This window comes from Cheilinus undulatus, linkage group 9, assembly GCF_018320785.1.
Source record: "Cheilinus undulatus linkage group 9, ASM1832078v1, whole genome shotgun sequence".
NCBI lineage: Eukaryota > Metazoa > Chordata > Actinopteri > Labriformes > Labridae > Cheilinus > Cheilinus undulatus.
Window position 1 is genome coordinate 28,995,659 of NC_054873.1, and position 21,115 is coordinate 29,016,773.

The following is a 21,115-nucleotide window of genomic DNA, read 5'->3' on the forward strand; positions in this document are numbered from 1 at the left end:
CATTTACAATGTAGAGGACAAGGGCCTCTTTACAGAAGCACAGATGTACCAGAATAATGCTTGCAAATAAAATGACTCATGTGGCATAGCAAATCAAATGCAGTTTTCCATGTTAAACATGTAAGTCCCAATCATATTGATTTAATAGAGAAAAACTTCAGTGATTTGAGTGAAGGATCACCTCTGCAGAGACTCTGCCCGGTCCATTTAACCCTATTGAAGGGCTTATGTTTGCCCATCGCACCAGCCTTTCTTAAAGTGCTGAAAAATAAAAAGAGATTGCTTATTTTGTATATGCAGCACTTCCCCCGGACAGATATGAAAGTTTAATCATGGCATTAGGATTCACAGGCATTCCCTTGCCAGACCTGCTTGCAGACATCAGAATTGCTAATTCGCTGGTTTGCCCAGGAAGAGCTGGCTGGTGGGTGAGGAGGGGATGAATGGAAACAAGAGTCTGATTTGTCCAGATAACCTTGAACCCCAAAGCTCAGCTTGCTGTGGATGTACGGGGAGCTCAATCAGTCGCTCTTTATCACGTCCATCTGAGCCGCTGTCCTGTGCTGCGGCCGGCGCAGCGCTGCGCTCGCTCTTACCTGACTACTCTCAGAGTGTCATTATCCAAAATCATTTCCTCCTCACTCTCCTGCCAGCTCTGACACAACTATTACCTTCCACTGAAATGCCATGAATGAATAAATACAGCAAAAATAATTGCTTTCACCGGCAATCCTGGCTGTGCAGGAATGTCTTGATCAGATAACAATATTAAACCAAAACAAAGCTTCCAACAAAAATCACAGTAATCTGAGCTCAGTTTCTAATCTGAATAATTAATTCCGATTGCTTGTGATGAGAGTCCACCGGAGGCACCGACATGATAAAGAAGAAAGGTCCTGACAGGGTTATGAGTCAGCAGAGATGTGAAATTCAAATTGGCCAGGCTAAGCAGTTTGGAGCTGATGGTGATTTGAGTGGACTCACTGGTCAGCCCTACAGTACAGTACAAGAGCCCAGGGCTGAAAGATGGTCGACTTACTCATGGGCACAGGTGCTTCATCAGCACACCACGTGTGTGTGTTTGTGTGAGACAGAGAGAGTGTGTGCGTGAGTGGGGGGGCATTAGTAATCATGATACATTTTGTCCAAAAACACTTATTCCCTACTCCCTACAGTGAGCTGTGGATGGTGGACTATAGAATGCTACACTGTATACAGCTAAAACATTCTCATAGATATCCATGACCATGGCTGGAGACTGAAAATAACACTAGAATTTTACTGAAAACCATACATTTATTTCATTTTAGGAGACCTAATGTGCCTATTAAAAGCAATTCATAAGACATTCAAGTATTGAGTATTCACGCTATTTATTATCAACACCTGAGTGTTGAGAATACACCTGTAACTTTATTTTGGAAAGATCTTTGCAAAGATCTAAACAAATCTATCCATTGTTCCCCCTGAATAAGCCAAACACTACAGATTTCTAATATCTAAACAAGTATCAGCCATTCCTCACATACAGGGCTTTACATTAACAACCGCCAATTAGCCAAATGCAGGTGGATTTAGGCCATGGCAGGTCAGGATTGACTCTGACTAGCCACTTTGGTTGGTGGAATTTATCAGTGCCACGACCTCAGCATTCTCTGGTGGAAATTTGTCTGAGTGAGAATTAGATATGTTTATGAAATCAGCTGCATTTCTGTGTGTTTTTTTTTAAGTAACATTAATTAACAGTACGTGCTTTAATATTAGTATAAACCTAATATCCATTAAAGAGGGAAATTGAGCATGTGTTTCATCTCATACCAGACGTACCCAAGTTGGCAAATAGCACATAGTTTCCCAACAACAAATCTGTGGCTGTGGAAATGCTCAGTGGCTAGTAACTTTTCAAAAACAAGTGGCCACAGTGGCCAGTAAGCAAAAAAAGCTAATGTCAAGCCCTGCTCACATATATTATCAGAAAATGTGACAGTCAATAATGCTGATCCCTTAATTCATGAGCCTTCTATTACTGTAAATTAGCTTTTCTGTACAAAACATTGCACATCATTGAAAAACAAAAGTGTAGTTCAGTGGGGAGTGTACAATTAAGATAACTCTCCAGTGAGTTTGTGTTGAATGTGGCGCCTCCTGTAGACAGAGAAGCACATCTTATTCTTCACTGACCTTGTCTTGCACATAGGTTTTCTGATTAAAAATCATCTTGCTTTTGTTCACCAGTCAAATGTGTGTAAAATGTGAAAAATGTGTGTGTTAAAAAATCTCATTCAATGCCTTCCCCACACAAACAGAGAATAGAATTAGTCCATCTTTTCAATGATAGTCTTTAATGCTTTAGTGGATCACAGAGAGGCATCAGTATCAATTCTAGTCTGCTCCTTGTGGCAGCTTTATGTAACTCAATGGCAGTCATTACTGATTTTTTCACAAAGAAAATGTTTTTTCTACTATCCAACTAATGTCAAAGGGATAATCAGTATCAGCAAATATTAAAATCTGGGTATCATAATCCATATCAAAAACATCACTACCCAAAAAATCTTAACGTTGCTTCATCTGGGCACCAACTGGACAGAATAACTTTTTGGACTCCATAATGAGCTCTGGACTCGTGCTATTAACAAAATTAAAGTGTAGATCTATCACTGGCAGGGGAAAGATGAAGCAGCAGGAGCAGAACTCTCACTGTTTCCTGTCACAGCCTCAGCTGTGTGCACACACTCTCCTCTCACACTGCCATCTTTCACTCAGCCGGGCACTTGCCTCCTCGCCCACTGCGCCCACCAGGCCCGGGCAGCACATGCCATCGCCAAACATCCATTTACTCCCAGCAGGTACTCGACGTATCCAAAGTGGGCCTGTCATTGAGACCTGTTTAGACTGTACTGCACTGTACGCCTGGCATACAGGTGAGTATTTGTTCAGCTATAATTTCACAAAGCATGTAATTAAATGTTTAAAATCAGCTTTGATCATTTGGCCGCTTACACCTTGTCAAGCTAAAAGGCTAGACTGGATGGAGGTTTGTAATTGCTTTCCTGAAGAGAGGCTTGTGCGGATACTGTACCACGTCTGCTGAATTCAGCTACAAAACACACAGTGATAGTACATCTTTGTGTACCTCGGTGGTCAGAAGTTCAAGCTGTGTGAGCAAACACACAAACATTAATTGGCTAATATATGAGCAGCATGACCTGATGACCAGAGATGTGTACTCTCAACAAAGAATCCCACCTCCAACATCTTAGCCCGGAGGCAGCTTTAATGCTTACCTGCAGATGCTGCTTTTGTCTTTGAAGTGCTGCGATGGATGCTGCACAACAGATGGAGATGTTGGATGCTTTCAGGAATTATTAATGGCATGCTATGATCCCAAATGACCTTCAGCAAATAGTCTCCCAGCACTGGAGTACACAGGCAGCCCTGCACATCCATATTACATTCAGACAGCACACCTGGGTCAATGGAGAAACACCGAGCCATCATTACTGTACTTGGAGCGCTAATCCAGTCGGGAAACTTCTCTTTCCCTTTTCACTCAAAAGCAACACGAAAGCATCCAATCGCATCAAACACAGCCGCTGTTTCAGGAATAGATTTGAGATTTATGCAGCAAATGCACTAATTCTGTAAAGCCTAATTTGTTTCTCCCACAATAGGAGGCATACACTGGAATTAATCTGCAGAAAGCCTTTCCTGTAGTTTTAAAAATAAACTCTTCATCATAGGCTTTGTGGTTGCTCAAGGATGTACTTTTGTGCCATCAAATCTATCTTACCAACATAGATCAGCAATAGCCAGAAAATATGTGCTGCCAATGAATAATGTTCAGTCGACACACCAGCAGAGAGACACTAAGCTGCTGAAAAACATTTTTTTAAATTAATACGGCTAATAAATGTAAAAAAAAAATCATGGAAAGCTATTTACATTAATGATGCATTTATTTAGGTAGTTCCCCATGGGGAAAATCTCAACACAGATTTCCCTAAAATTTAACTTACAGTTCAAATCCATAATTTTTAAAAAGTAAGACATCAGTTCTGGATGCTTTTTAAAGGTACAGTGTGTAGCCTGGTAGCATTTGTGAAAAAAAAAAAAAAAAAACTTGGTAAAATTAAACATAATATTTACAAGTAGGCCTATTTAAATTAATGTTTAATCACCTGCACATGGAAAATGGTTAAATTTTCATTAGCTCAGCATAAGCTTTTATTTCATACATAGGGAGGCTCTCCACAGCCATTATTTTTTTTTTATGTACAAACTCATACCGGTGGGTGTGTGGGGAGGTTTGACCGCTGATGTGCTGCTGGTGTGTGCTAGGGGAAGCACTTGAAGTGCTATGTCACTGTGGCACCAGTGTGTTTTTTGCTGTAGATGTCACTTATATTCCCAATTTTGCACACTTTACATTTAAACATTACATTGGATGGCAATACAAATGTTATCATCAGATTAAACTCATTTTTACATGACTCTGGACAAATTCTGTGTCCACTACATCTGTGCTATATCTTTGAGGACGGTAGTTTATTTGCACCTTTATATATACAGACTAAGGTTCAATCCCAATACACCCCTTGTTTTTCACTTTTTCACCATCTTGCAAAGCTCCCATCTGAACCGTTTGGGCCTGGTTAGAAAGTGACAGGACCAATCAGCGATGAGGGGCAGTACTTTCAGGCGCAGCAGAGTCGTGACATTAACAAGCAGCAGCAAGAGCTGGTGCAGTCATGGAGGAAGAGATTAGCGTGGATGCTGCTAAAGCACCAGTTTTATCAGACCTTGACAACATTTCTTTGTTAAAAGAAGAACAAAGAACAGCAGTGAGCTGTTTTCTTTTCAACAACGACAAAAGTTGAGTACTTACATGTCTATAGTTGCCATGTTTTGCCTTATACCTCAGTAGCTGTGCACACGCAGCTCGATAGTGGCTACATCACATGTTTTGTTGCTCTGATTGGCTCATAGAGATGTGACAGACAGAACGTGCACCCAATCACACTCCGAGTTTTTTTTTTTTCAAAGCCTCTGCCTTTTCTAAAACGTTTCCCATTGAAGCTTTCCCAGATGGATGTGTGAAACAAATCCATCTGGCGTGTCAGGTTAACGAGCCATAGCGAGATTTGAAAATTATGGCAACAGTCATCTTGGTGTTAGAGATCTCCAGTTTTGTTGTTGCATCTTTCTGTTTATGTAAATATTGTAAACAACTACTGATGGTGTATCAGGAACTTGGGGAGTTGTAAGACTTCACAGAGGGGGAAGGGGGCACTGGCAATCAAGGGGGAGGGGCAAAGGTTAGAAATGGGACTGAGCCTTTTACAGTTTACAGGAACTAATCAGTCAATTCTTGACTGAAACTCCCTCTAGGAACATTTGTGTTGCCATGAAAAAAATGACATTGGCTGCAAATGAAGCAATCCAATGATCGGTGAAAGAATTCTTTTGCATTTAATTCTAATGCCAGGAGACTTTTAGGGCACAATGTGTTTAGAAAGTATTCCTTCCTTATAGTGGAACTGGACATGGTTACAATAAGGAATATTTTACCAGTTAAAGTGACTGAAGGAATGTAAACACTTGATGACCTTTTCTGTGATTTTATATCACATTGTGTCCTTTTAAGACTCAAATCTGTTTAATCACCATACTCAAACATGGGAGACATTGCTGGTATAGGGCCAAAACCTTCTATATCCATTATTCTTGAATTTTTTTTTTTCTTTTAGAAATCAGTGCTATTGTCAAGCCATTACATCTATCAGTGGGTTTTTACAAATTTCAAAAGAATAAAACGTGTCCAAAGATGCTGACTGTAACCATTCAGTGTTAAATTATCTGAAAAATACAGCTATATTTTCATACCCTGAAAAGAAAAATGTTGGAGTTAGGAGGTTTTGGCCCAACACCTGTGATATGCAAATGCATATAGGTCTTTGCAACCCCTGTGCATGGTCTGCCAGGACCTGTCGATCAGTCTTGAAGCTGTTTTTTTAATCTATTACTGATGCTGTGCCCTCAGCAATGACACATTAAATATAAGATTAAATAAAAGATACTGAGGTTAAAAATTATGTTTGCTTATTCCGTGAAGTGATACACAAGTACTTATTACATTACTTCCTTCTTCAATTGACCTTGCCCCCATCATGGAGCCGTGCTCTCAGCTCAGCCTGCTTATTGCAGAGAATAAATGAGTTAATGACAAGCATTTAAGTGATTATTTTACATTTGAAACTATTAGAAGCTCAGGTTCAAAGTCACTACTCAAACACTTCCACAGTGTAAATAAAGAAAAATAAAGAATCTGGAGTAGTTTCTGTGTGGTTTTATCAAACCATCAGTTATCTTTCAGATATTAATTCTATTTCCTTTAGATATATTTGCACTATTGTGCCAATGCACACTGGCCCTACTATTAGCCAATGTTTTTCATATTTCTCTTCACATGCATAATTACAAAAAAGGACTCACAGTGTTTTTGCTCTTTTATTTTTACAGAGATGTGCCTCAGGTTCCAGGAATCATAGTTCCTCAAATACTGTGAATTTTTCCAAGGCAAAAATGGCATCTGGCAGACAGACAAACTCACAACCAGGCCATTTGAATTTAGAGGCACTTTTCTGTGATCACCAACAAGGCAATGCAAACTCTTATAGAAGCTGTGGTGCTTCAAAATACAAGACTGGAGTGTATGTTTGCACTTGTATGGGTTTAATTGGGGTAATATGGTTGCTGTATTCAGGGGGAATTAGGGATATTAGGATGAGGCAACAATGGCCTGCAATGTTTGTACAGTGCATGTGAGATCTACAGCCTTCAGTTTCCACAGAATAAATAGAGTGGTGGTGCTCTCAAAAGACACGGCATGTCTTCAAAGAGCTACATCTAAGGGAGGAATTGATCAGACACTTTTTCTCACACTCAGTAAGAGCAGAAAGGAATAAATTATTTGAACGCTGTCTATCTCACTATATACACCACAGGCTCTGATTAATTACCTCAGGGCTTGCTAATGAGAATGTGTAAATGAATACAATGTTAATCTGCGATGTATACTGTTTACTCAAGTTTGATGAGGCTCAAGAAAAAAAAAACAAAATCCCTTAAGTATAAATTATAATAATCCCACATCAAGAGGAGGAAAAAAAATCCATGCTGAGATCAAAGCAGAAACGACCGATGTAATCATGTGTCAAAAGATGAAAAAAACAACTTCCTTCCCCACTCAAGTGGGCAAGGTGTGTCAAACGTACAGTCGTCTTTCTCTCATCCTCTTCAGAAGGAGGCAAATCTGCCTTTACCTATCAGCTATCAAGTCTTTGACAGCCTGTCCTCTTACCTTTGGCTTATTCATAATCAAGGATTCATGCTGTTGTCTTCATTAATTCTCTGTATCAGAAGATAACAGCACTAAAAACTGATTATTGTGTTGGCAGATATAACAATATCTAGGGACGCAAAATGTTGGATTCATGCCAACATCCAATAGCACTTATATTCCCACACTCATTTTTACTAATATTGACTTTGTTGGTTCTGTATAAAACTCTTCAAACTTAAAGCTTACCTTATAATGTGAAGCAAGGCATATATTCAGTCACTTTTCAAACAAAAATGTAAAATTTAATGCAACTTTTGTCTTAATTTAAAACTATTACAACCCATTTCAAAGACACTTTTTTAAAAAATCTTTCTACGCCTTTATTGATAGAGGAGGATAGAGGATAGAATCAGAGACAAGGATGAGAGAGTGGAGGAAAAGAGCCAAAGGCCAGACTTGAACTTAAGCCACAACCTTACCACTAGGTCATCTGAGTGCCACTAGATTCCCCATTATTTTCACTAGTGCCTGCTTTTAATGTGGTTTTACCACCAGATAGTGGATGTAGCATCCCCTCTCTAAAACAAGCTGTTTGCTAACAGCCACTAAACGACAGAAGAAAGCAGTAATGTCACAATGCTCACAAGCTAATTTACCTCCTCTTAACTTAAAAAAAGATCAATCTTATGAAAAATGTTCATGTAAATTAATCAGTTAGACTATCTTGTGAAATACACTCTAAAAAATCTAATTTGATTAATGCTGAATGAACAAATTATAAATTAATGGGTGCACTTTTAATAACTAAGCAGGTTTATGCAACACAATACTAACTTTCTTTAAGTATGTAAGATACCAAGGGAACATATGGATCTAAGTTAACCCAACATTTTCTTGGGGCCCAGCTTAAATAGTTGGCAAAACTATTTTTTTTTCTAACTTTTGTGTATATTTTTAATGGAAACATTTTCTGCCAACATATTTAGCTATGAACAGGTTATGTAAACGGTAATATAAAGTACTGAGTATTTACCCTTAATTCAAATAAGCTATGAATCTTATTACTGAACTATTTTACATTGGGCCCTTGTATTTGTTTCTCCAGTGTGGATCATCTCTTAAATTTGAATTAGCCCCAGTCTGTGCTAAATCTGTTAGCCTGTTGAAGGCAATTTAACAAATTTAGGTGCTCATCCTGCTCCATCACTTAGAATCTTTAAGAATTTTTATGTCAGCGCCAGTTGTAACTTTCTTATAGATGCACATCCTCCCCACTGATAAATGTAGCCAATAGTTGTAAATATCAGAAGAAATGTTCATTTCTGCTAATACAGATAATTTACTTTAGGCTATTATCCGCCAATACCAACATCATGTACATAAAATCACCTATCCCTAAAATTTTCTGCTGATATAAACAGCTGATATAGCCGCCATACATATCAGCAGAAATCACAAGTGTGTAGTTTAAAGCAGAAGCAGTCTTCCTACCTCGGATCATTGTTTTTCTTTATTTCTTGTGAAGTGTGTTTTATGTCTCATTAAGTTCAGTATGCCATCCACTCAACATTGGTATTGTCCCCCCTCATAGGTGGGACCGTTTTAACTGAGTCAGTAACTTCACTCATGGTGCAAAAGGGTTTAATGTCCAAAGGCATTCTGGGAAAACTGCAGATTAAGAGATGATTGTCAATAAGGTCTGTCCACTCATAAAAACAGAGTTGAAATAGCTGTTTTGGATTTTAAAGTAAACATTTTTTTAACCACCTGTTACCGTTTGGGTCTTACAGTGCAGCGAAAAAAGTTACAAGTTCCAAATACTTAATTTGGTTAAAACAAGTATTAAGTAGATCAAGTTTTTTAGATTTTTTATGGCCAAGGAGTGCAAGTATCCTGTTATAGTAAGTGTTTATAACAGGTTACAAAAAACTGAGTTAGTCCAACTGAGTAAAATTGATGTTGGTTTTTAGAGTGTAAGGACTTAAGTTTTAAGTATGAAATCCACCTAGTTTACTTGCAGTTGAGAAGAATGTGTTTTTATATGCTATTTAAAGCCCTTTGTTAGGATGTTTCAGTGAACCACATTGCTGTTACACCTGTCTACTGATTAAGAAAAATGTATCTTAATATTAAAAAGAATAAAAGCTGAAAAAGGCTCACATTTTAATGATGTGCTTTACAGAGTTCACTGTTTATCAGACGGGTTGTTACAGTGCTTTTTGTAGTCTAGTTTATTTTACTGTTACTATTAAAATACACTGTGTTCATAATGCAATCAATACTGCAATAAAATCAGACGTGGTTTGTCTTGTTTTTTTTTGTTTCTAAAACAAATGGGCCGTTACAATAAGACGAACCGACCAATGCTTGAACACGAGAGACTTGGTGTTCTTCAGAATAAAAGAGGGTGTATATATTGGAAATGTATCAGCTAAAATGGGTTTGGAAATATCGACATGTTGAAAAACAGCACTAATCCATTATGGTGCATCCTTATTTATAATGGCAGATCATATGAGTCAACAGTGAGCTGATCCAGAGCATGATACGTGTAAAGAGCTGGAGCTTGAGACTTAAAAGAAATGATACAGTTACTTTATCATTATTCTGTTTCGGTTATACATTAACTCATGCCTGACAAATACAAACCACATACCCACTTACAGACTTGCACTTACAGACTGGGAGGAGCTTGCCACCCATCATTTTTCAGACGCTGTGGTTAACGCTCTCACAAAGGAACATGCTTGGCGTCTTTCATCACAGCGGTGTTAAACATTTCCTTTACACGAGGAAGCAGAGCTTAGACAGTAGCCATTTGTTTACTGGGACTGCTGGTGTCACATTTGGAGCTCCATTAGCTCTACTGTTGATCCAGACACGGCAGCGTAACCAAAACAATACTTCAAAAATACAAACTGACAGTTTCCCTTTTACTTTATAGGAGCATGCACCTGTGTATAATCAGAAAATATCACTGGTAATGGTTGTGTCTGAGCTGGACAGGTTGTACAACACTGATGGGTAACAAAGCTTTTAAGTATTTAAGTATTAAGCAGTGAAAGTGTGGGTGATGGGTTTGACAGTGGGGCATCATTAGCGCAGGGCTGTGCTGCTTTGATAGTAATTGAGAATGCTCTGTTTGGGCACATTCCTCTTCTGTTGCTCCAAGTCACACATTAAAGGCATTAAAACAGCCATCAGCACAGTCAGAACAGGACTGTCTTCCTTTTCCCTCCAACTATTGACAAAAACAAAACTTGGAGACGACAGCTGCTGATTTGTAACGAAGCGACAGATCCCCGCGAGCAAATAAAGCAGTCATGCCAGTCTTTTTGCTAGAGGACTGTTTGTTTCTTTGCAACAAAAATCCATTGAACGCCACATAAACCCTTAAAAGTTTACACGGGGATACATTCTTTTAAGAGCTATTTCTTTCAATTTATCTGACGCCTTTGTCCTATGCATTGCATCCTGGGAGATCTAAAAATGAGCAAACAAAGACGTTTTTTACATCAGGGATGATGATTTGGGGTTTTTTTGCCCGAATTAAGCTGGTGTAAGAGGGTGATCATAAGCACATCCTGAGAGTTTGAGCGAGGGTCTTTGCTGACGCTGCTCTCGTGGAGGCTAGACTAGGCTGAGCTGAGCAGCCAGGTTGACAAGGACCTGTGCTCAGCACAAGGAAAGCTCTCATCCATAAACAAGCCGCCCAGGGGAACAAAGACAACAATATGCCAAAAGAGAAAAAAAAAACACTCGAAAACAACAAAAAAACAATCCAAAAGCCTCCAAAAGAGTCAGTGGTGGGTGATTGCCAGCTGCACTCCAGATTACCAGGCTCTCTGAGAGTCTTTGAGCAATAGCTGAGAGCTGTAGCATCATCTCCAGCTCCTTAATCAGTTCAGCTGGGGAGGAATGGATCCTGACATGCAAAAGGCTCAGCACGATGGGGAATAAACTCATAATCAGCAATCAGAGATTCCACATTGCTCGAGGGGGCGGAGAGCTCATCTCAGATAGGTCAAGGATCTCTCCACAGCCAGTTAACCCCTTTGCTCCAGCAGGGAAACATGCACGCACTCATTGTCTGGGACACACATTGTTCAGTTGGCTCGACTGCTTGCTACTCGCTGAATTATACACGTGCGGGGAGAGCATCTTTTATTCTCTTGTATATCAACTGTGTAAATACATTTTCAACAGCAAATAATTCTCTCTGACTCCATAAATGGGGTTGGATGTTATTTAAGCAGCATGTCCCTGAATTAGCCATGTGCTGCGCCTTTAAAGCAAAGTTCATTGCCTTGCATATTCTGCTCTCTTTCATCTTTGTAATTAGCACTGAAACAGCATTTCTTTTATTTCAAATGAATGCATGTGCATAAAAATCAATCTTAAGCAGACTGTTCTGGCAAGGCTGTTTTCCTTTGTTATTTATGATGATAAAATTCCTTTCATGCATCTTAGTTGGGGGTGAGGAGAGCCTAACGCTGCTAACCTTGAGTTAGTTCGTGCTGCGGCCTGAACAGGCTCCTCTGGGAAATACAAGCACCACATTGTGTTTCTTTGTGATACCACGTAAACACGGCAAAGAAACTTTCAAACTCAGATGTTCAGATCAGCTGTCTTTCCTTGAAGAGCACCCCCTAGTGCTCCGGAGGATTCTCACTCTGTTTGTTCATCAGCGCAGACGCCTGGATCACATCAGTGTAAATGATGCCATCCTCTGAGTAGCACCTCTAATGGCCTCTGCTGGGACGTGTAATCAAACACCTCATACACTTCACTCCCCCTTTGTAATCAAGCGGCGGTGAGCATGTTGTGACGATCTTTGTTAGAGCGCTGCCTGCTCCCTCATCTCATCAAAATTCCATGCACCTCTCATTTTTCATCTTCAACGTTCCCCACCACGCTCCCAAGATACCATAGTTGCTCTCCATGGAGCGGAGGGGAGTACGACTTAGCATGCTGTGACCTTAGACCCCTTCTCTGAGTCTACAGCATACCTTTGCTGAAATTCTGGCCACGTAACCAATATTTACAGCCTTCCTTTAGAGACAAATTTCAACTATTCCCTTGATATAACCAAGGAAATCATCATAAAAATCTACTGACTGTAATGATCTTGATATATCCCTTAGAAAAGAAATAACGTATCATGTCCCTGAGCTATTAACCTATATCTGTAACAACAATTCTAATGGGTACTTTTTTGCCAGATATAATGAAAATAGCAAGTGATCCCAATCTATAATAATGGTGATAAGCAAACTGTATCAAATTCTAGACTAATTTCTTTGCTGCTTAAATTTTCCAAATTCTTGAAAAATGATTTGTAAAGGGACTCTATGCCTTTGTTGAGAGATGTGATTGATTGAATGACCATCAGTACAGATGTGGGCATAATCGTTAAACATCATCATCAATAGAATTTGTAGAACTTGTAGCAACAGCTAGGATAAGAAACAATACACAGGTGGGCATATTGACAGTTGATCTCTCTTCTACAGAAATGTGAACTATATGGCATAATAGATGTAGCACAACGTTGCTTAAGAAGTAATTGAAATAATGGGTATTAGCATGTGAAAACGAATCATACTAGACCAAATCTTAAAACAGTGACTAGTGGCTTTGCACAAGTTTCACAAGTTTTACTAGGATCTAAGTAATTCATACTTTATTTGAGTTATATTTGTATAGTAACTTTCTAATGTTTGCAGATGACACACATTTATTTTGATCAGGATATGATTGAAAACAGTAGAAATAGAATCAAAAAGGGCAAACTAACATAAAACTGAATTTGTTATAATTGAAAGAGTTTATGAAAGTAAATATTGGGAGTAGTTGCAGATGACACTATGTTGAAAGCCAACGAGTAAAATGGAAATACTGAGTATACTGCGATTATTTACAATGAGGGATTTACTGATGAAGAACTGCCTTCCTATATTGTACTTTTCACTTGTGATGCCTATCACATGTTGTGCTGACATTTTGGGAAATACATATAAAATGAACCAACATCCAATAATTAAACAGCAGAACAGAGCTGTTAGGATAATAGATAAAGTTGGACATTGTAAATCCACCAATATATTTTTAAAGGCTCATCTTTACTACTTCGACATTTAACCCACTTTTATCTCAACCATATCCAATCTTTAATACATCCAGCCTGTACATAACAGCTTATAAATTCCATTTTAGATTTCATGTTTTGTATTTATTTATTGTCTTTAATTGCATACTTTATTTACAATATTTTTATTTTTCCTAAATTTGGAAATTTCCCCTTGTGGGTCTAATTTAGGAATATTTGATATTTTAACCACTTTAACCACTTTCACAATTTTTCCACCCCATTTGCCACTTTTTTGCCTTTCAAAACTAATTTTGAACCTTTTATCCCATTTTTACTTCTTTTAACCCTTTTTTTAAACCACTTTTTAACTGCTTTCCACCATTCTTTCACCCTTTTGGACCCTTTTTTTCCTTTCTCAAACCATTTTGCAGCTTATATCCAATTTTTGCCTCTTTAACCAATTTTTGCCAATTTTAACCTTTTTTTTCTTTTTAACAATCTTTTTGCAATTATTTCATTATTTTTCCCTGTAAATTATTTCAGTTCCTTCTAGTTTATTCTCTGGCACCCTGACATTTGTGCTGATCAAGGCTTAGCTATGAAGTCTTGACATTACTTTACTCCAAATGTTTAGTCCAGTTGTGTTCAACGTGGGGGTTTGTAACCCCTTGAGGGTGGCAAGACACTAAGAGAAGGTTGTCAAATATCTTCCAAAAAAACGAAGAACTTTTAAAATTATTTCAAATTGTGTATTTTACCCATTTTTATATAAAAACCAAATGTATACAATTAGTGTATCTGAAATAATATCATGGTCATTTGGTGAGATTTATGCTGAAATCAAAGTATTATTTTAAAAAAAATCCTTGAAATGTACAGTGCTTAACAAATTTATTAGACCACCCTAACCCTAACCAAAGTAAGGTTTATGCCACAGCTGCCCTAAATTAACAGCATTGGTAATTACCAAAATCATTTTTTATGTTTCTGCAATGGTTAATACACCAATATGTAGAAGCTCTTTAACCCAAATGATATTTTTAATGCCAAAATATAATTATTATTGTTATCCATGAATTTTCAAATTTACTGATTTACAAAAAACCTGAAAAAATAGTAAAGCAAATTAATATTTCTTGATTAATATGTCAAATTATAGTTATTTACTTGCATTCCTGCACCGAAAAATTAGTTTTAGTGGTTGAATGTTTGATTAATTTCTGACTTCTCGGAGAAGCCCAGTAAGCCAGCTCAAATTTGGGTATAAAAAAGGTGAATTCAGTTTGAAATTCCTCATTCCTGTTCAAAATGGTAAAACATGGAGAGCTCACTGAAAATGAAACAGTCCGCATTAAAGCTCTTCATGATGCTGGATGGTCTCTGAGACAGGTGGTCTAATAAATTTGTTAAGCACTGTAAGTCTGCACGACTGTTCTTGAAGTTGCACAGCTCCGTTCAGCTGGGCCCGAGAAAGCTCTCCCCTTTATCCCCCCTTATGGATGGCCTTGGTGCTGAATAAGAAGATTCTGGTTTATACTGAAACATTCTTTAATAAGAGAGGGAAATTCAGTTTAAGGGGATTGCTAATGCTTGAAACTTGATAAGTGAAAATAAATACAGATGTGTCAGTTCTGGTGGTGAAGTTATGGAATGGACTTAATGATGAACTGGGACTGTGTAACTGTTGGATTTAAAAATACTTCAAATGGAAAATAATCAAAGGTTGCAACATGAATTGACATTGAATGACAGTTGAAGATTTCTCATTTAAAGTATCCTGTATTTATTTTCATTATATTGCTGATTTTCTGTGTTATTCCTTGGATGGTACAAGATAAAATAAGCCATTATTCCTATTTTGGTTATTGATTGACAAATGTTATGTAACGTGATATTGTTTGGTAAACATTTTTGTGACCAAATTAGAAAACATTAATTCAGAACATGGTCATAGCATTTGTGAAACTGCTGAGTAAGCTGTACTTTTGACAGCCCTTATCCAGCGCCATCACGAGGAGCTCACACTAGGTCACATTAACACCAGAAACGTACTCTGCTCTCATCTCACCTCTGCTGGGCTGACACAGGAGGAGGAGAAAGGTGATAAAGCACACAAACAATACTCCTCTTCTTGCCTGCTGGCCTTGCAGGGAGATCTGATTACAACTGAGAAGAGAGCAGCTTGGTGTTTCATGGAAAAGCAGGTCAACTGGAGAGTGCTGTCAGAGCTCGGGAGTCACCAGCCTGATGGAGAGGGAGGAAAAGCTATCCGACGTAGTGGGGAGAGAGGCGAAGGTTTTGTCTCCAGCTGTACCATAATGGACTTAATTTAAGATGAGAAAGGAGAAGAGGAGTGATGGAAGAAAGAGGACTGAGAGTGTGACACAAGGGAGAGATGCATTAGTGTTCCTCCTCACCTTCTTCATTTTTTTCAGTTTCTCCCTTGTCTCTCTCTCTCTTTCTCGCTGACACACAAGAGACAGAGCTGGCCCCCACTGCCAACACCTGACTCCTTATGTGTTTTTCTGTCCTCAGTGTTTGAGTCAGACAAAACGCAAAATCAATAATGCTTTTTCTCCCCCATTTCCTCTTTGATGCAACTTCAAAAAGCCAATGGACAGGCCTCCAGAGGCCTACAGAGGCGAAAAAGCCAGTGGTATGATACAAGCTCAGAATGAAAGTACAGGGGGAAAACTTCAGCCTTCACTCTTTAAAAACAGTTAACTTCTGAACCTCCAGTGGCAAAGCCTATGAGGGTAAGACAGGCCATGTGAGGCTTAAGAAATGTGTTTTTATTCCTTTTATGAATCTATGTATTTGTACATTTCTACTCCATATACACTGGTCCTTTCAAATGGCATGTATTAAAATAACAGTTCATCAGAAAGGAAAGCGAAAGGCTTTCTGTGAACACTCCCTTCTCTTTTTACACATCCGACAGTGGAAGTAACAAGAAGAAAGAGGTAAGAAAAAAATGAAAGTAAGAATGTTCTTCAGCTCCGTGGACTGTGGTATATGATTATCTAAGGAGTGCTGACAGAGGAAGTGTTCTATCAGCAGCTAAATGCTGCATGACAGGGAGACACTTCAAAGGATCTATAAGTGACTCCTGAAATACTGAGTGAAAGTAAAGTAGGAAATTACCCTCAAGTTAAAGGCATCTGGCTAAGCCCAGCTCGCTGTTTTACCTGACTGGGGAGTGAAATTGAGAACCCTGACTGAACTCGGTGTGAGTGTTTCAGAATGAACAAAAAAAAAAAAAAAAGTGTCTCTTGATGGTTATCTTTAGCTGCTGTTTGATTGGGCAGAGGACAGGGGAATCATTTAACCTTATGTGGGATTGGACTAATCTGTCAAAGCCAGAAGGTGAGACTGACACGATGAGATGAGTGACAGAGCTGTCTGACAACCTTCAATGGCTTTTCCTGGTGTTAGTTATTGTAAAGCTACACTCAGGTACTAAAAAAAAAAAACGGTGTCTTTGACTTTAAATGGCTACGAATGCTGATATGTTCTGTTTTGGTGAATCAATTACACAATAATCAATGCTTTTACATTAGGAGGCCATTCATTTGCATTAATTAGTAGTTAAAGTGTGAGTATTGATTCAGTCATTATGTAAAATAGCAGGCCTGTTTGTAGACATAAAAAATGAGAACTTAAATGCCACTTTATTAGGTACACCTTGCTAGTGCCAGTGTGGTCTTCGGCTGTTGTAGCTCATCTGCTTCAAGGTTTGATGTGTTGTGTGGTCAGAGATGGTATTCTGCATACTTTGGTTGTAACGATTATTTGAGTGACTGTTGCCTTTCAATCATCTCGAACCATTCTGCCCATTCTCCTCTGACCTCTGACCTCCATAAGACATTTTCATCCACACCCCTGCTGCTCACTGGATAGTTTTCCTTTTTCAGACCATTCTCTGTAAACCCAAGAGATGGTTGTGCATGGAAATCCCAGTAGATCAGCAGTTTCTGAAATACCAAGACCAGCCCATCTCACAACCATGTCACGTGCAAAGTCATTTAAATTCCCTTTTATTCCTGAGTTTAATGCTCGGATTGAACTTCGGCAAGCCATTTTGACAACGTCTGCATGCCTAAATGCATTGAGTTGCCGCCATGTGATCAGCTGATTAGCTATTTGTGTTAACAACAATGGAACAGGTGCGTAATAAAGTGGCTGGGGTGTATTTATACTGTTACATAAAATTAGGAATGTAATAGGAAGTTATATGACTGATTATGATTACTTTTTCATGTATTTTTTTAGGGTTGTCAAAAGATTGAATTTTTAATCTCGATTTACCTCAGGGTTTCTGTAGTTAATCACAATTAATCACACCCTTTAATCACATTAAAAAAATCCACTATTTTGCATTTAAAACTGTTTAAATGTCATTTTTTAAATCTTTCTACAGCAGTGATAATCAAATGAAAGCCTGAGGGCCACATCAGGGCCCCCCACAGCTTTTATCTGGTCCCCAGAAGTGTTATAAATTCAGAAAATGTGAGGAGAAACAATATGTTCCGCTATTTACTTTTTTAAAATAACCAAAGCCGTAAGAACAGCCCAAAACCAATTGAGATTGGAATAATTTTCTTAGACATGACTCAATGTTTATATGTTTACATAAATTCAAGTATCAGTCATTATGTTATGATTAATACATATGAATCAGCCATTCTTGGCTAAAGCTGCCATTTTTGTAATTTTTTGGGGTCATTTTTTGTCTATTTCTTTTTTTTTTTTTTTTTTTTTGAGAGAGAGCACAAAAGAATGCATAAGAATCAGCCTGAGATTTGTTTCCTGCACAGATTTCCCACCAATCAAAATACAGGTTTTTAGCATCAAATGTAGTGATGAGCAGCAAAACAGCCCCAGAAAAATGTGGCAAAAATATCTTATTCGCCCCCTTGTGGCAAGCCGCAGTATAGGTGATCTCAAAGCTAAAGGTTGAATTTACAAGAAAATAGAAATATTTTGACGATAATTCATCAATTAGACTAAAATATTCATATTCGTTCCTCTGAAAGTCTGACCCCAAAGTTCTAAGAATAAAGCTGGACTTTATTCTCATCAACTACAGTTGATGACCCCTGTTCTACAGACTTAAACTAAGGATAACTGACTCACAGATTGACCTGCTTTTATAGGTAAATTGAAGACTTAAGCATGGAAAAGGGAACTTGTTATGGCTCAAAAGGAAATAAGTGAACAGTAAAAAGGTGAATGATAACACAAGATTCAGGTGATTTTGACTAGAACGGATTGGCTCACAGCAGTTAAGATAGTCATAACAACAAAGCAGTATTAACTGTGAGTAAATGGAAACAAAGAAAAACATTAATCTGAAAGCTCTCCTCTCGTCTCGTCTCGTCTCTTCTCGTCTCCTCTCCTCTCCTTTCCTCTCCTCTCCTCTCCTCTGCTCTCCTCTCCTCTCCTCTCCTCTCCTCTCCTCCTAACTTCTATGGAGCCAAATCAAAAATCCATGCTCTCAATGGGCAGTCAATATCTCATTAAGCAGTCCCTCCACACACAGCCAGGCAGCCAGGATGTTCGTCTCAGCGTGCACAGCGCAGACTGGCACACCTCGCACTCTTTAATAACCTGTGGGGACGCCATTCCACTTCCTTAGCCAACTCAGAGGCAAGAAAGAGAGCTGAAACCCACACTGCTGCACACAGAACACACTCTGTCTGCTAAAGGGACTCTTGTTTGTCTACCTGCTCGTATATGATCACCTAAAGAAGATGATATTCAAACAGAAATTGATTTAAAAATGTACATATGATGAGAAATTTGATTTGAAAGTCTGCTAGATTAGATTTTGTATTATTAACAGTGGAAATTGAATTACATTCACATTCAGACTAGAACTATTCTAATCAGAGAATTAAATTAAAGTGTTTCTCTAACACCAGAGCGATAAAAGCACACACCTCTTAGAATATTCTCTCTTTGTAATTGGGTCTTTTATTTTAAATCCTTTCAGGTGACTTGTGCTATATTTGCCTTCACCTTAATCTGTGGCGATTTTCCTTCAGCTCCTCATGTCCTCAGTCCCTAACAAGATAATAGCCAATCTTGTTAACCTCTGCTTTAATGTGTGAGAGCCGGCAGCACTGGGTAGTGAGCACTTCAATCGGCCACTGATAGAAAGAGACAAAGAGTAGAGAATCTCCAGCAAATATTTACCGCCTTGTTAACATAGCCTTAAAGCGCCTTTCACTACATATTTGGCTTTACCTCTCTGCGGCCCCAGAACATTTTTTACAGTCTAGTACACACTCGTGCTAAATCACATATTAATGTGCAGTCTGCATGCACTCGAGTAGCTTCCTGGCCTCGACAACTGCGGCCACATACACCCCGCCACAATAAAGCTCTTTATAGTGGGTTAATTATACGTTGCGAGGATCAGACACAGTTTTTACCTTTTCTGTTGATCCACACATCAAACAACTTTCTTTAATTATGTAATTGGAATTTTTCATCTTAATTGTGCTGAGTAGGCTGGCTAATTTGCATGGGGTAATGAGAGGGATGTTTCCATTACAGGTAATTAGGTGCTTGAGAGGCAGTGGTGTGGTGGAGAGGGCTGAACAGAGAGGGAGAGGAGGGTAGAGACAAAGCCACAGAGACACAACCAGAAAAAAATATTAGCATAATTTGGTGGTAGACTGTGAAAATAATAAAGAATAACCACAAACAAAGGTACATGCAACGTATGTGATTTAAAAGTCAATGCAATAGGAGCAAAGCAGTTTCCAGTTTCCTACTTTCCATTTTAATTAAACATTAGGCAATGCCACAATATTCCACCGTTACATAGGCAGGTATAGTGAAGTGAAAGTGACAGCAAGGGGTTAAGATGGAGATTAAAGACAACACAGACACAGGCAGGAGAACGTTACCTAACAGGTATGGTGACTGCTGAGCACAGATAGACAATACAAGTGTGATATAAGATTAAACTACGTACATCTAAAATACAAAGACACACACAAATAGGCTAGTGGGTGTTCACCACACTTTCACAAAGCTATAAAAAAGCAGCAGGGCAGACAACACTTCATTTGATCTGAAATGAGAGAGATTTCTTGAACCGCTCTGGGATAATTTGCATAAAAAGGACATAGAGTCAAAGGCCAATCTTAATGTCAAATCAATTTTAAAAGGCACCTCTCTTTCTATAGCATACAAGCAAAAACATAAGCCTCACTGTGTAATTGATTTCTAATCATGATGCTGCCTGACTCACACGAGAAGATAGATGCCTAACAGCAGGTAAATGCAGCTTGATAATAAAGAGAATAAAACAAGGACTCACTCATTATTTTCACATTTCAATTAAAAATGCCTCCTTATTAATAATAAAGACATGCTTTTGATGGCTTTTTTGCACTTGTGATCACAGGGCATGCTTGTTAATCAAATTTTGAGCACAATAAGAGCCAAAAAGGCAGCAACAATCAAATGAAATCAACATTTCTGAAATTCTTCATCCAGCGTATGATGACCAGCCTGAGGTCCACTGTGGTCATGCTATCTTTACAGCACCATGAGTGCATATGGGCACATATGCTGCATACAGAAGAATAAAGTGTGCTCATATGTGAGAATAAACATTAATTATGTGTTTGTGAGTGCAGCCATGCAGAAGAGAAGTGTGCTTT

General features: G+C 38.5%; 1 protein-coding gene across 2 annotated transcripts in view; it reads right to left on the minus strand.

Annotated features, from left to right (window-relative positions):
- Window positions 1–21,115, minus strand: part of roraa (RAR-related orphan receptor A, paralog a) — a 279,484-nt gene that overhangs the window by 41,156 nt on the left and 217,213 nt on the right. The gene's annotated exons all lie outside the window — the stretch shown is intronic.